A 16,218-nucleotide genomic window follows, 5' to 3' on the forward strand; every position below is an offset into this window, starting at 1 on the left:
GGGGAGCCGATAAGGCCACTGGGGGCACCCTCGACCTTGAAGAGCCAGCCCTGCGCCACAGGGGAGGCAGGACTCTATCCTCGGGCTGCTCCACCAGGCTCGGGATGCCTCCCACCTGAGACCGCCCCACGTGCCAGCCTCGCTCCCACCCCTGTGGCTGCCAGGGGTGCTTGGCAAGAAGCAGCAGCTGCACCCCTAGGGGCCCAGCCGGACGCCTGGGTCATCAGAGAGCCCTCCCCGTGCTGGGTGTTCAGAAACTGGTAGATCCTGGCAAGGACCCCTCCTTCCATCCTCCCCACACTGGGGATTTAATGCATTTTATTCCATTTGATGAGAGGAAGAGGAGAAGCAGATATGGCCCCCATGAGGCCTGGCAGGGCCTCTTCTCGCCCCCCGGGAGCCTGTCCAGCAGTGGTCTAAATGCCGCTTTGTGCTGACACCACTCACGACGCCTGAGTCCAGGTCTCACCCTGCACCCCCAAAGGGCACCTGATTTCTGACGGATACCCTCATCCTGGCTCTCGTCTTCAAGTTCTGCTTGGGCTTGAGATTGGGCGCACGGGGGCAGGGTTCCATTTACTCCTCTTTTCTAGTGTCCTGCGTGTACATGGATGGTCGCCCGCCAGGCTCCTTCGTCCGTGGGATTTTCCAGGCAAGAATACTGGAGTGGATTGCCATTTCCTACTCCAGGGGATCTTCCTGGCCTAGGGATCGAACCCATCTCTCCTACAACTCCTGCATTGGCAGGCGGATTCTTCACCACTGAGCCACCTGGGAAGCCCTTTCTAGTATCTTTAGAAAGTAGGTAATGGCATGGACTTAAAGTCTTACTTTTTGCCTAAATGTTTAGTTCTATAAACGGCTCTCTGCGTGTGGCTTTAGCTGCCTGCCCCAAATTTTTTTATTTGTGCTCTTTGTCCACTCATGGGAACATACTTTCAAATTTCTCTTATGATTTCTTTTTTTGATTCATGAGATATTTTGAAATGTGTTACTGAATTTTCAAATATTTGGAGATTTTCTAGATGGTGTCCTATTGATTTCGAATTTAATTCTGTTATGGTTGGACAGCATACCTTGTACTACTTGAGATATTCTAAGTTTATGGAGGACTTGCTTATGGACCAGAATGTGGTCTGTCTCTGGTCTGTGTGTCTAGTTGGGCCATTCCACATAAAGCCAGAATGACTGCAACACTCTTCTGTCCATCGCTGAACAGCGATCTTAACCTGGGTGGAGTGTTCCACAGACTCGATCAGAGCAAGGATGGCTGCGATGCTCTTCTGTGCATTGCTGAGCAGGAATCTTGACCTGCAGGGGGTGTTCCACAGACTCGATTAGAGCACGGATGGCTGTGATGTCCATCGCTGAGCAGGGATCTTGGCATCTCTGACTGTCAGCGTGGATTCGTCTGTTTCTCCTGCAGTTCTAGCTTTTTTTTTGCTTTGTGTATTTTAGGCTCCACCATTAGCATCGTAACCTTTAGTACGGTTATGTTCTGTGAATGAAGTGACCCCCGGATCATGATGAGAGATCCTCCTTTATCTCTGGTAATATTCTTGACTCCAAAATTTACTTTGTTAGTAACATAGACACCTGACCTTACTAATCACTAGTGTTAGCATGGAGTCTCTTCTTCCATCTCTTATTTTTCATTTGTCTTTATATTCAAAGTGAGCTTCTTGTGGGCAGCGTATGGTTGGTCCTTATTTTTATCCTTTTTGACGATGTGCCTTTTGACTGGGGGTGTTGAGACCGTCTGTGTGACTGTTGCTGTGGGGGCTTCAGTCTGTCACCCCTCCGTCTGTCCTTTGTTCCCTGGGCCCACTTTTCCTCTGCCCTGTTTTGGATGAATGGCACATCCGTCATGATTCCACCTCTTTGTTCTCTTACCAGTCACCACTCTGGGTCTTTTCATCCAGGGGGCGGCTTCAGGGCCTGTGCACAGACGCTGGACCTGACTCAGTCCCTGGGCTGCGGCCTCGCCGCCAGACGGGGGCAGGATAGCCCCACAGCACGGTGCCTGCCTCTTTCGGCCTCTGCGCTGTTACTGCCACACGTCTGTTATAGATCCCACAGCACTTTGTTTTTAAGTGCAAGCAGTCAACTCCCTTTGAAAGGGATTTGGATAATAATAAAAGTGTCTCTCATGCTCACCCGCGTGGCCATGCCATCATTTTCCTTCTGCCGTAAGAATCCCCCCGTGTATCTGGTCGGGCACGTCTGCCGGGGATGTGTTCTCAGCTCTGGAGCATCTGGACAGCATTACGCCGCCATCTCTGGAAGCCTGTCTCATCTGGTGCGTATCCCAGGTGGACAGGGCTCCCTGCACCCGACCCGCACACTGTCCGAGGGGAGGGTCTGTTGCAGTCTCCCTTTGTCCTTTGACAGGAAAGCCCTCCTCTTGAGCACATTTAAAGGCGCTTCTCTTTGTCACTGGTTTTGATTATGATGTGCTTTGTATTTTGGGTTCTTGGGGCCTCACTGAACTTCTTGGATCTGGGGTCTTAGAATTTCCATCAAATTGGAAAAACTGCAGCTGTGTTTTGCAAGCACATTCTTTGCCCGGCGCTGTGCAGGCCCCTGGCAGGCATGCTGGGCTGTGCTCTCCCTTGGTCCCTAGGCTCACTCCGAGGCTCTGCTCCTGCCTCGGACTCACTTGCCTGCCGCCCTGCACGCCCCCAGAACATCCAGTGCATGTGTCATCTCAGTGCTGCTGTGTCACCTCCAGAAATGCAGCCTGGCTGCTCTTCCCTGCCCCCCACGTCTCCACCGGACACGCTCGATTTCCCGAACACAGGCTGCAGTCACAGGGACGATGTCAGTGCCTGTGCCTGGGTTGTATAACCGTCGTCCTTCCTGGGTTTAGGGCTGAGCAGGGAAGGTCACCCTGACATCATATGACGGTGACAAGAGCTCTGGCCGTGTGGTCATGGGGTGAGTACCCAGAGGCGCCCGGCCACTTCCAGGGGCAGCACAGCCCACACCCCACCAGCCAGGGTGAAGGAGACCCCAGTGCTGCCTTGGACGAGCACTGTCTCCATGACCCTGTCTCCAAACCATGTGGCTCCTCCCAACCCGGGACGTGGACCCTCAGCGTGGCTGGGGCACCTCCTCGGCTCAGTCCCAACTGTAAGGAAATTGTCCAAATTGACCCCCACCCCGTGCTCAGAAGACACAAATCCACTTTGACCACTTTGCTTTGCTCCTCTGCTCGGGGACATGTGTCACCTTACCCCCTGATGCAAAGCCTGAGGCCAGAGTTAAGGAAAGGGTAACCCCAGGGACAAGGCTGGCTGGTGATGGGAATCCACTGCATGCCCACCCCCCCCCCACAACCAGATCTCACGTTTGCTCCGGCCTCTCCTGTGCAGAAAGCCTGTGGCGCCCAGCACAGCCCCCAGCATCCCCGTCGGGGTCGCCCAGCATGGGGCAGGGACACTCCACGTCTGTGGCGTCTGAGGGAGGGCTTGGGCTGCCCTGCTGTGGGCCCCGCACCCAGGTCACTGAGGTGCTCCATCCGCCTGTGAGAGTTCCCCTGGCCTTTCTTGATGCCAGGCTGGGAGAACTGGGAAGAAGGACAGGGCAGGTTTCCTGGGACTGTGATCCCGTGCCCACAGAACATCTCACGCACTCATGTACCCTTCCCTCGAGGATGCCGGGGCCACAGCTGGGTGTGTGCCCAGGGCCGAGGAGCGTATCCAGCAGTCATTTCCAAGTCCTGCGCTACCACTGCAGGGGGAGACAGACCGGGGAGCAGAGGGGGAGGGGTCCCCAGCGCTGACTGTCTCCCAGAGCAGAGTTTGGGGGCTGGGGGAGAGGCTGAGGGGACCCTGGGTGGGCAGATGCAGTTCCACTTTCGCCCACGGCTGGTCCAGGCTGCTGAGTCTGCCTGAGAGAAAGGCCGCCTGAGGCTGAGGAGCCCGCTGAGCCCAGCACACCCCCTCACTCAGGACTGGGCGGGTCAGGGCGGAGGGCAGAGTCCCATCAGTTTCCAAGCAGACCCCAGGCTTTTGTGTGACTGGATTCCTCTCCCGTCACAGGACACACACAGGGAGCGGGGGCTGTCTGTGCTGCTACCCCTGGGGGGCGGGGGCTGGCAGCTGACCAGTACGCTCCTCTCTCCCCTCCTCTGGCCCCGGCTGCCCCGCGGAGCTTTCCAGTCTGCATTCACCCACCCCAACTGCTCCATGTCCAAGGAGGAAGCAGGCCAGAGAGGTACATTCAGGAAGCAAGCACGTAAGGCCCATTCTACATTGGAACTTGGTCATCATCACAGTACTGTTCTGTTCACGCATGTGAAATGCATTCACTTACATTTCACTTAAAACTCTGGTGGATTTCAGAAGTCAGCGTCAGGGGGTGGGTGGCTCTGGGTGAATGCCTGAAGCTGCATTTAGGAGGCCAGCAGGAGGGTGAAGTTACACGTGATGCCACACAGCTGGTCACCGCAGAGGATGATCCTGTCGCTGAGCAGCCACCCCCAATGGGAAGGAACCCGAGAAAGCCTGCTGATGGCCCCTCCAGGGACACCTGCCTGGCGGAGCCACACGGCCCACCCCACTGTGGCCTCTCCCTGCTGGGAGTGTGTCATACCTCTGGGTATGACAGAGGACATGCGTCAAAGGCCAGTCCCCGGACCAGTGCCAGCTGCTCTCGCCCCTGCTCTTTCCTCCACGAATGCATACATGCAAGATGCAGATTGAAATTTGCCTTGTAGGAACTGGTAATTAATAACTTTGTTAATTCAACACATATTCCCTGGCCATGACTAAGCTCCAGGCATTGTGCTGACCTAAAAAGAGGAGTAAACAGGAGGAAGGGCCTGTCAGGAAACCCTTATCGTGACACAGGAGCCAGAGGAACTGGAGGAGGGCTGGGCCCAGAGAGCAGGGAAATCCCCTCCCCCAGTGTGGGGCCCCCTGAGAGGCAGTCCCCAGTCAGCATGAGACCCCAGGCAGCAACTGGGGGCTGGGCGCACTCCTGGGGAAGCGCTGAGAAGGACTGTTGATCGGAATCCCAGAATGCCCCGGAGGCAGCGGCTACACAGGCCGTCCCATCCCAGGAAAGGGGTGGAGCTATGAGGTTCACGGCTGGGAAAGGAGATCCCCCCACCGGCATTCCAGGGCTCCCTGCTGGCCCAGGGCTCGCCTGGCCTCCTATGGTGACAGCACCTAGGCTAACAGAGCATCTGTGGTGACAGAACAAGGAGGCATCGGCAGTGAGCAGGGTGCGTGTGCCGCCCCTTGGGGCCTGACTCAAGAAACCCAGGTGGCTCCAGAGGCTGCAGTTATGGCTCTCCAGACTCCTCTTGAGCAAAGCCGTGTTCAGGAGCCACTGGTCCTAATTCCTACCCAACTCTCCCTTCCTTCCATCTGCCAGGAATTTTGGGAGGCTGCCAGCAATAGGAACCAACTAGCCACAGAACCCAGGGCCTGCTCTTCTCCTTTGTGAAAGAGATCACCAGGGGCGGTGAGCTGGGAGTCGGGTGGTAGGTGGTGGGTGAGGAAGCGGGGGCAATGCCTCCTTCCATGAGCAGAACCTATTAGTTATACATATGTAATGCAATACCGAGGCAATCACTGAAGAGCTGCCAAAGGGACACTCAAGAACACGATCAATAGATCAAAATGGAATCATTAAAAATGTTGGGTTACCCACAGAAAGGCAGGAGATAAGGAAACGGAGAAACAAACAGGGAGAACAAAGAGAAAACAAAAAATAAAATAGCTAACTTAAGTTCTAACCTCTCAATAATTATATTAAATGTGAAAGTGAAAGTGAAGTCACTCAGTCGTGTCCGACTAGTCTAAATTTACCCATAAAGAAAACAGAATGGCAGAGAGGACTAAGAAAAATGAGTCAGTCATATGCTGTCAATAAAAAATTCATTCACTTCAGTTACAAAGATGCAAGCAGACTGAAAATAAACTCATGGGAAAAGATGTGTCATACAACCACTAATCAAAGGAAAGCAGGAGTGGCTATATTAGTATCAGATAAAACTGGCTTCAGAGCAATGAAAATTATCAAAGATGGAGAGAGGCACTATACAATGATGAGTCCGTCCATGAAGAAGCATAGCAAGCAATCCTAATAGCTTATGAGTCAAACACTAGGACAGTAAAATACGTGAAGCACAAACAGATAGAACTGAGAAGAAAAATGCAGAAATTCACAGTTACAGCTGAAAATTTCAGCACCATCTCAACAACTAAGAGAACCGCTAGGTGGAAATCAGTAGGGACACAGAACTTAAAACAGCATCAATCAACCGGACCTAGTCAAGCCTCACAGCACGTCTGGGAGCAGCAGGACACACAGAGCACACAGCAGTGCAGACCACACCCTGGCCATAAAACAAAGCTCAGCAAATTTAAGAGAATCGAAATCATATGGTACGTTCTCAGATCACAAAGGAATCCAACGAGAAATCAATCGCAGAAATAACGGAAAAATCTCCGAGCACACGAAAACTAACACAATGCCCACTGAAGTAATCCCTGGGTCAAAGAGGCAGTCTCAAGGATTAGAAACACGTGTCGACCTGAGTGTCTCGTGTGTGTGTGTGTGTGTGTGTGTGTGTGTTAGTCACTCAGTTGTGTCTGCCTCTTTGCAACCTTGTGGACTGTAGGCCACAGGCTCCTCTGTCCATGGAATTCTCCAGGCAATACTGGAGTGGATAGCCGTTCCCTTCTCCAGGGGATCTTCCTGACCTAGGGATTGAACCTGGGTCTCCTGCGTTATAGGCAGATTCTTAACTGTCTGAACTATCAGGGAAGCCAGCATCACGTATGTCTGAATAAAATACACATACCTGAAACAATACAATATACCAAAATTTGTAAAACACAAAGCAGTGCCTAGAGGGAAATTTATGGCACAAAATACATATCAGAAAAAAGAAAAAGTCTTAAATCAATAATCTAAGCCCTCATTTTAAGAATCTAGAATAAGAACAAAATAAATCCAAGTAAACAGAAGGAAGGAAATAATGCAGAAATAATTAAAATTGGAAACAGGAAAACTAAAGAAAATCAATAAAATAAAGAGCTGATTATTTTAAAAGGTTAATAAAATTGACAGACTTCTAGGATGACTGAGAAAAAAAGAAGACAAGACGAAACACCATTATAAGGAGTGAAACAGAAGCTATAGCCAAGAACCCCGCATACATCAAAGGGCTAAAAAAGCGCTAGGAACAAGGCCACGTGAACAAACTGACTCAGATTAACTGGCTCACTCTGAGAAAGGCAGACTGGCACAACTCGCCTAACAAGAAATACTCGGAATAGCCCTACCTAGCAGTTGAGGTAACTGGCTTCATAATCTTGAAAGTCTCCTTAAAGAAATCTCCAAATTCAAAGCATTTCACTGGAGATTTTACCAATGGTTTCAAGAGTTAATCCCAGTTCTACAAAATCTACTTCAGAAAACAGAAGAGAAGAGAAAGATTTCCCAATCCACTTGATGAAGCAAGCATGAGCCTGGCACAAAAATCAGTACAAAAGACGGCACTTAGGTGTTAATCTAGCAAAACATGTGTAGGATTTATATGCTAAGAACTACAAAATGCTAATGAAAGAAATTAAAGATCTAAGTACATGGAGAGACAGAATGTGTTTACAGATCACAAGACTCATCACAGTAAAGATATCAGTTCTCTCTGAGCTGACATACGACTTTAACATAATTCCTATTAAAACTCCAGCAAGAATTTCATAGATACAGACAAGCCACCGTAAAATTTATATGGAAAGGCAAAGGAGGTAGAATAGTTAAAACAATTCTGACAAAGGAAAATAAAGTAGGAGGAGTCGGTTTCCTCAACAGCTGTCACGATCAAGGCTGTGGTATTGGCAGAGGGAATCAACGGAGCAGGGACAGAGCACAGAATCCAGAAACAGGCCCACATGGATGTGCCTGGCTGATGTCTAATGAAGATGTGAATGCAGTTCAATGGAGGAAAGACAGCTCTTCAACATGCAGGGCTGGAGCAACCGAACACTGGAGGCAAAAACGGACTCTGACCTAGGAGTCATCCCTTGCATAAAAATCAACTCAAAATAGAAAATAGATTTAAGTGAAAAATATAAAGCTATAAAACTTTTAGAAAAAAAGAAAAAACCCTTGGGGTCCAGGGTAAGGCAGAATTCTTAGACTTGACACTAACAGCATGATATACGAAAGGGAAGCCTGATAAACGAGATGTGTCAAAACTAAAGACCTTTGTTTGCCAAAGAATATGTTAGGAGGATAAAGAGACAAGCCACAGACGGGGAGAGAATATTTGCAAGCTGCATGTCTGACACAAAACTAGTTTAAAGCAGATCAGACTCAACCGTGGAAAACAAGCAGTCCAATTAGAAAATGGGCAAAAGACACAGACATTTCACCAAAGAGGATCATAGGTGGCAAACAAGCATGTGAAAAGATGTTTGTGTCATTAACCACCAGGGAGATGCAAATTACTGCCCAGGAGGAACCACCATGCACCCGTCACCGTGGCTAAATAAACGGCAGTGGCCACACCAGACCCGCCGGTGAGGATGTGGGGCCACCGGCAGGCCACGCAGGTGCTGCGGGGAGTGGCCTGGTCACCTGGAACAGGTGAACATGCATCCACCATTCGAGCTGGGATTTAGTACAAAGCAGGGAAGACCGGTGTCCTCACAAGAGGCTGAATGTGAGTTCATGGTATTAGTAATTCCCCAAAGCAGGACCCAGCACCTAATCCAGAGGTTGGTGCGACAGTCACAGGGCATCCCTGCAGCAGACCTGCTCCTCCAGGAGGCGGCACCAACTGCCCCATGTGCTCAGCAACCGGGGACGGGGGGCTGGGATAATTATGCTGTGTGAAAAATGCCAGTCCCCAAGGTCACACACTGTGCAATTTCACTGACTCAACGTGGTTGAAATGATAAAATTAGAGAAATGAGCAGATCATGGCCTGCCTTGGTCCCTGCTCCGCTATCCTTCCCTAGCCTCAGGGTCTCCCTTCCTGCGACAGGCTGACTTCAGTCAGCCCGGCCAGGGCTTTCCCCCAAGGGTGCTCCCTACAAGCCCTCACCTGCACCCCTGACTGCCAGCACCTGCCTCCCGTGCCTCGGCTCCCACAGCCCTGGCCTGCTGGCAGAGGACACGCTTCTCTCTGCCATTCAACATGGAACCCCCCGTTCCCAGCTCCACTCCAGGCTGCCATGAGCAGGAGCCCACACAGTGCTCACTCAAAGGCAGATAATGCAGATGGTGGATGCTGAGTCCAGCCCATTTCTAGGCCTCACAGGACGTTCTGGAACAGAACTTCGCGATTTCTGAACTCTGAACTGGTGCGTGTGGGCATCCAGGATGGTGTTTCCTTCCCTCCTGTCTGCTCCCTCATTCATTCACTTGCTCTCCAGGGGTCTGTTGGGTAATGGGTGGGAGCTTCCTGGGGACACAGGTAGGGAGGGCAGGACAAGGCCCTGCCTCCAAGGCAGAGTCAGGACAGGACAGGGGACTCTGCCTACACAGCCAGAGGGGGACCTGTTCCTTCCTCCCTCCCAGGCTCCGGTTGGTTTGCAAGCCCCGGGTTCCCAGAAGAGGGCAGAGGAAGCACTCCTGAAGGAACCAACAGAAGGCTGCACAAAAGTTCAGGAAGCAGAGCCGCCCCAGGTCCCTGGCCCAAGGGGAGCACAGCCCCCCTCCACATTCTCCCTTCCTCTGAGTGGCTCCAATGAGGAAAGCCGAGTTTGTTCTCAGTTTCATGGGTTTCTGGTCTTGGCTTTTATCATTTCCTCCCTCCTGCTTGCCTCTTCTTTCCTTAGTGTCTTAAGGTAAAAGCTTGGATAACTGTCCGCAAACGTTTCCCATGTTAGCATTTCATGCTTAGGTTTCTCGAGGCGCTGACTCCCTTGATTCCTAAGAATTTAGAGATGTGCGTGTATTGTATACATTATCTCCCAAGTATTTCCTACATTCTTCTGCTACCTCCTCTTTGACCAGCACATCATTTACAGTGGTGTGCTTTGATTTTCAAGTATTTTGGAAATTTTTTACCTTTGGTTATTGATTTCTAGTTCAATTGCAGTCTAGTCAGAACATACATTTCTTGTGATTTCAACTGTTTTAAATTTGTTGGGCTTTTATTTTCATACATAGCACAGTCTACCTTGGGAACACCTTGTGTGCCCACGAGCCGTGTCCCTTGGTGGCCAGGTATACTGTCCTGCAAGGCCACTTGCCCTGTCAGTCGCTGAGAGGGGACCTGGATCTCCAACTACAACTGTGACTGTGCCCCCGCTTGTCCTCCCAGGTTTTTGCCTGTGTTTTGAGGCTCCGTCGAGCAGTGTAAGTACATTTGGGCCGGACGTGTCTTCCTAGAGAACTGACCATTTCATATTCATGCAACGTCCCTCTAACCCTGGTGCCACCTCGTCCGGAAGCCTGTTTCATCTCACATTCGTGCAGCCACCACAGGCTGGTCTTGATCAGTGTTCACATGACATATCTTTCAGCCAACCTGCCAGGAGCTTTATATATTCCATGTTGGTGTCTTGCTGGCTGCACATAGATTGCTCGTGCTTTTCTCTCCACTCTGACCATTTCTTACTTTTAATTGATCTGTTCCCAGAATTTACTTTTTATGTTTAGGTGTAATAACTGTCGACTCTCATGTCTGTGTATATGTATTACACGTGTGTGTAGCATACTTCTGAAATAATTTTAGATACATGAGTAGCTGCAAAAATAATACAGAGCTTCCATGGCCCATTCACCCAGCTTCTGTCTGATGTAACTGCAGTACTTTATCAAAACCAGTAATGGACATTGATCAGACATTAGTAACTAAACAGCATGGGCTCCTACACACCTTTGTTGGTGTGTGGCTCTCTGAAGTCTTGTCACACATACAGATTTCCCTAACTGCCCACATGAGCAGGGTCACGTGGACAGTCCGGCGGGCAGTTTGCAACCACTTACTCTCCTCAGTCCCAGCCCTGGGAAAGCCCAGTCTGCTCTACATTGCTACAACTTTATCATCTCAAGAACTTCATGGGAATCCAACCAGACAAAGGCACTCAGCATAATGATGCTGCTTCAGGTAACGCAGGCCCATCGGTCGTGGTGACTGGGCAGCACCCACTGCACACTGCACACGACTGTGTGTCCAGCACCCCCAGGAAGGACATCCGGGTGGACTCCAGCTTAGGTGGATCACAAACAAAGCAGCACATGCTTGCTGTTATATGAACACAAGGTTGCATTTTTCTGTGATAAACACCCAGGGCTGTGATTACTGAACGGTACATTAAGTGTACGTTTAACTTTGGCCTGGAGAATTCCATGGACTGTATAGTCCATGGGGTCGCAAAGAGTCGGACACGACTGAGCGACTTTCACTTCACTTTTCACTTTTTAGGAAACGGGCAAACCGTTTGCCCGAGTAGCTGGACTGTTTCCCACCCCAACCCCACCTGCCCAGAGCGTGAGACAGATCTGGTTCTGGGTGATTGTGCCAGCACTTGGGGGTGTCAGCATGTCACTTAAGCTATCTGTAGAGATGGTGGTGATGTCTCCTTGTGGCTGACTCTGTTTTCTCCTAGACACCCGCCCAGGAGCATGCCTCTCACCTCTTCATCCCGCTGGCAGAAGTGTGTGTGGGTCTGCTGTCCATCCTCCAACTGCACTGTCCTGTTTTCCTTCTCTGGAGGCTAAAAGAGCTGCTCCGACGGCCAAGGACACTGCCCTTCACCGGACGTGATTGACGATGATCGTCTCTGAGGCTTTGCTTTGCCTTTTCATATTTTAACAGGATCTTCCAGGCAGCAAATACTTCTAACTGTGATGAAGCACAAGTTCTCAATTTTATCTTTTATGACTTTTAACACTTTTATATTTTATGAATGAGTGCTTTTCTCTTATATTTTCTCTTAAATAGGTTACAGTTTTAGATTTTACATTTAGCAATTTGATCCATTTTGAGTTAACTTTATGTAAGATGTGAAGTTTGCCAAGGTTTTTTTTTCTTTGTTTTATGCATTATCCATTTGCTTCTACCACTTTTTGAAAAGACCGTCCTTTCTGTAATAAACTGTTTTATTATCTTTGTCAAAATCAGTTGTCCACATGTGTGTGGTATTTTCCAGGCCATATCCTGTTTATGTAAATGCCGACCTACCCAGCAGCACCACCATGTCTGGATAACTGTAGCATTATGGCGACTTAAAATTACTCCAATTTCAATCTTTTTCAAAACTTTCTTGGCTCCATGAGTTCCTTTGTGTTTTCACATACATTTAAAAATCGTCTTGCGTGCATTTACACACGTTCCCGCTGGGTATCTGACGGGAGAGGCGCTACACCCTCAGACCCCCTGGGAGGCCCGAGCGCCACAACATTCGTTGAGAATCCCTGCTGTGAACACGGAGGGCTCTGCCTCAGGTCTTTGATTCCTCTCGTCAGTATTTTCTAGTTTTCGGCATATAAATCCTGTGTGTATTTTTTAAGACATATAGCAAGTATCTGACTTTTTGGAGTTCTTGTAAATGGTGCATCTTGAACTCTGGTTTCTGATTGTTCACTGGTGGTGTATAGAATAGAACTGACTTCTGTATATAGGTCCTGCATTGTTAACAAGTGAACTTGCTCATTACCATTAGTTTCTGGAGTGTTTTTGGTAGCATAATGGAATTTACAAGGTAGACAACAGTGTTATTTACGAACAGGGACTGGTTTGTTTCTTCCTTTCCGATCTGTATGCCTTTGCTTTTCTCATCACGTTGAATGGGCTAGAACTTGTGTCCTCTGTTCACAGGCGTGGTGAGAGCAGACATCCTGTCTTGGTGATTTTAGGGGAAGCACAAGTCTTTCACCACTAACTCTGATGTGAGTTGGTATTGATAGTTGTTTCTTACTCCAGCACTCCAGAACCCAAACCTCTTCAGATCTTTTATGTTGACTCAATGGGCAAAATCTGTTTATAACCAGAACTATATAGTGAAATTCTGAAGAAACAAATTTTCCAGTTCTTCTTTTTTAGGAGAATATTTGAAGCAAAAGAATCCTAGCACTGTAACGCCATCCTCAGGCCATGTGTAGCAGCGACAGCAGAAGCAGCAGCCAGTGCACCCCATCCTCAGGCTTCCACTGGTTCCGAGCCCCTTCCTAACACGGGGCCAGTCCGGCCCTGTCTCACGTATGAGCCCCACGAAACTGGGTGGCCATGAACTGGTCCAGAGTTCAGGCTTCAAACCACTAGATTGGGGCACTACTGATGCTCGTCAGACATAAACTGATGAGGGCATCCATTTCAGATATGAGGGGAAGAGGTCGAGTCAGAAAGTGGGGGGTGACTTCCAAGTCCTGAGGCATGCTCTGGGGGTGGAGGGTCAGAGATTTGGATGTTAAAGCAGAGGCCGTTCACGGCGCCCACAGTCCCCAGTAGGGGAATTCCCACCCAGAGACGGAGCTGCCGGAGTCCTGTCTGCCAGGCGCCAGCTGAGGCCTGCGTGGCTGCTGTGAGCGCTCGGTGGCTCTGCCAGTCCAGTGAGCTGTGCTCTGTCTCGGGCTGGGCCCAGGGCCTCAGCTGTACTGGGGAGACCATGGAGGGACCTGGGGGCGGTGGGCACAGACCTGATTTATCCTGTTTAACAGCTCACTGCCCCGTCAAGCTGCTTGAGGCCAGGACAGCACAGACCCACAGAGCTTCTTGGCTGCTCTCTGTCTCTGGAGGCTCACAGTGCAGAGCTCATCCTTGAGGCTGCGGAGGAAGGAGGTTTCTGCAGAAAAATGTTCTTTCTGGTCTCAGTTAATGTTAGGAAGATGTTCAGGCCAACACAACCTGACTGCACAGTCTGCCAGCTCATCACTCAAGTGTCCAGAGAGACAAAGGCGTCGGGCTGGGCCGCATGCTCTCTACCGTCCCTGCTCTAGAGGCCATGGAGCAGGGTCTCTCCTCTTCCAGGAAGGTGTGGACCTCACCCACAATGCCCACACTCTCGTCCCACATCTGGGGAAGTGCCGAGGGTCCAGGGTGTCACCTACATCAGGTCGCATGGCTCACACACGTTCCAATCACGTCAGACGCTGTATCTAGGTCAGTAACATCTTTGCCGCGGGGACAGCAGACTCCCTGGGCCCTGCCTCTGGTCTTGTGGTGAGGCCTGCATGTGGACTTGACTCTCCTGAGGCCGTGGCTCCAGGAGCCCAACGTCTTCGTGTGCCTGGCACTGCACACAGTAGGTGCTTGGTCTGTCCCCACACTTTACCTGCCCCCTGACCCTCTGGCCACAGCTGGAAGCTGACCACGGCAGGGTCTTCAGTCTAACGCTCAGTGTCCAGCTGGGGCCTGCAGTGGGGATGCAGAATCAGGGGGCAGCCACCGCCCTCGAGGGGTCAGTCTAGGGAGAAATGGCCTGCAGGCTGGACAGCTGGCTGTCCCAAAGGCTGAGTCCATGTTCGGTCCCCATCCCGCCCCTCAGCCATCCGTTCTAGTCGGTCAGAGAGCAGAAAGGATCTCTTCTGGGACGATGAGCAGGAGGGTTGTCGTGGGCTCTGGGCCAGGAGATGTGAGGGTCGAGAAGCTGGGGCAAGTTCCCATGTTTATTCTGCACTGGGGGACCTGGGGGGCCCGGGCAGCCTCCCTCCTATCCATGCCCTGGACAGGGCTGTCTGAGACCCCGGAGCCAAGGGTGGGCAGGCTGAGCTGGGAGAAGTGGCCGACGAGGGCAGGAGCATGCAAAGCCCAGGCCGTGTGCCTGCTGGACTTGGTGCTCCTCAGCCCTGGGTCCACCCTCAGCTTGAGTTTTCTGATGTCCTGTGACCTGGCTCAGCGCATCAGATGGAAGTCGACGGGAGAGGACTGGACGGGGGCTGGGGGGAAGGGGACAGAGCCATGCTTATCGACCCCACCGTCCAGCAACAGGTCCCTGCACGCGTGTGTGTGCATATCCACCCAGGACCTCACAAAGAGTGGGGCACAGAGCACAGCACCTAGAGGGGCAGCCAAGGTGGAGCCCCTGGAGCCTCAGAGGGGTGCACAGCCATGGTCACCCAGGCCGCCAGGCCCTGGTCGGGGAGCCAGTCCTGCCATGGGCTGGCCACATGTGCGCTGCGAGCCAGCAGTTCCAGCCTCTGCTCAGCTAGACACTCTGAGTCAAAGAAGAGCAAACCGGTTGCAACACTGGACGACTACCAATCACGATGCTGCACCTCGGCGAGGTCCTCTCCTGGGACAGACGGGGACTCACTGTGGGGACTCACTGTGGGGAGCTGGGTCACAGGATCAACACATCAAACAATCAAACGAACACTAACCAGCAATACCTAAAGTTGATACAGCATTTACCGTGTGCCAGGCACAGTCTTTTCGCAGCCCCACCGGGAGGAGCCCCTCCCTCCATTTCACAGACCAGCTAGGAGGGCGGGGTGGGGGCCGGGTGCCAGGATGAGCTGTGCAGTGAAGAACTGGGACTCAGCCCCCAGGCAGGTGCTGGGAGACACCGGCAGCACGGGGACAGGACACGTCCTCAGGATGTTGGGGGCATCCACCCAAACAAGGAAAGCCCTGGTCTTGAGCTTGTGCCCTGGGGCACAGAGCTCTTAATTCCAGCTTTCATTACAACACAGGGACACCGATGGTCATTTATATCAATAAAAATGTGGGAACCGGGGAATAATTTTAGATAAACGTAACAAAAGAAAGGATGTAGCTCTGTTAGTGTGAAAAGCAAAGGAGGCCAAGGTCAGCTGAGCTCTTGAGATTTTTAAGGAGAATGAAATCCAACAGTTATGAAGGAAAAGGCCGGGTGCAGGGCAGGCTGGCTGACATCACAAGGTGAGACCAAGGCATGGCCTCATTCCTGAGAGGAAGAGCCTCCTCCACTTAGGAACCAGGGGCTCAAAGAGAGCCCTTGGCCCCTCCCCAGGGCTGCTCTCTGGGCAGAAGGTGGGCTGACCAGCCCATGGCTTGCCCAAAAAGCATCCCCAGAACCCTGTCTCCTCTCCAGGCTCCAAGAAGGGGGGGCATGTCCTGGGGGTCCTGCCTCCCCACTAGTCACACGAGGAGGTCGGCCTCCCTGGGCTGCAGGATTGCCCCACCCAGGATCCTGTCAGGACCCTGGGGAGCAGGGGGAGAAGAGGGGAGCAAACCTTGCTTCCTCAGAGCAGGGAGCCTGCAGGCCCTGCTGATAAGAGGGGGTCCCCGGAGAAGAGAGGGACCAGAAATGTGAGGACTCA

General features: G+C 51.5%; 1 protein-coding gene across 1 annotated transcript in view; it reads right to left on the reverse strand.

Annotated features, from left to right (window-relative positions):
* The window catches only part of PCBP3 (poly(rC) binding protein 3), a 90,919-nt gene that overhangs the window by 30,132 nt on the left and 44,569 nt on the right, over window positions 1-16,218 (reverse strand). The gene's annotated exons all lie outside the window — the stretch shown is intronic.

This window comes from Bison bison, unplaced genomic scaffold (genome assembly GCF_000754665.1).
Source record: "Bison bison bison isolate TAMUID 2011002044 unplaced genomic scaffold, Bison_UMD1.0 scf7180017864037, whole genome shotgun sequence".
Classification (NCBI taxonomy): domain Eukaryota; kingdom Metazoa; phylum Chordata; class Mammalia; order Artiodactyla; family Bovidae; genus Bison; species Bison bison.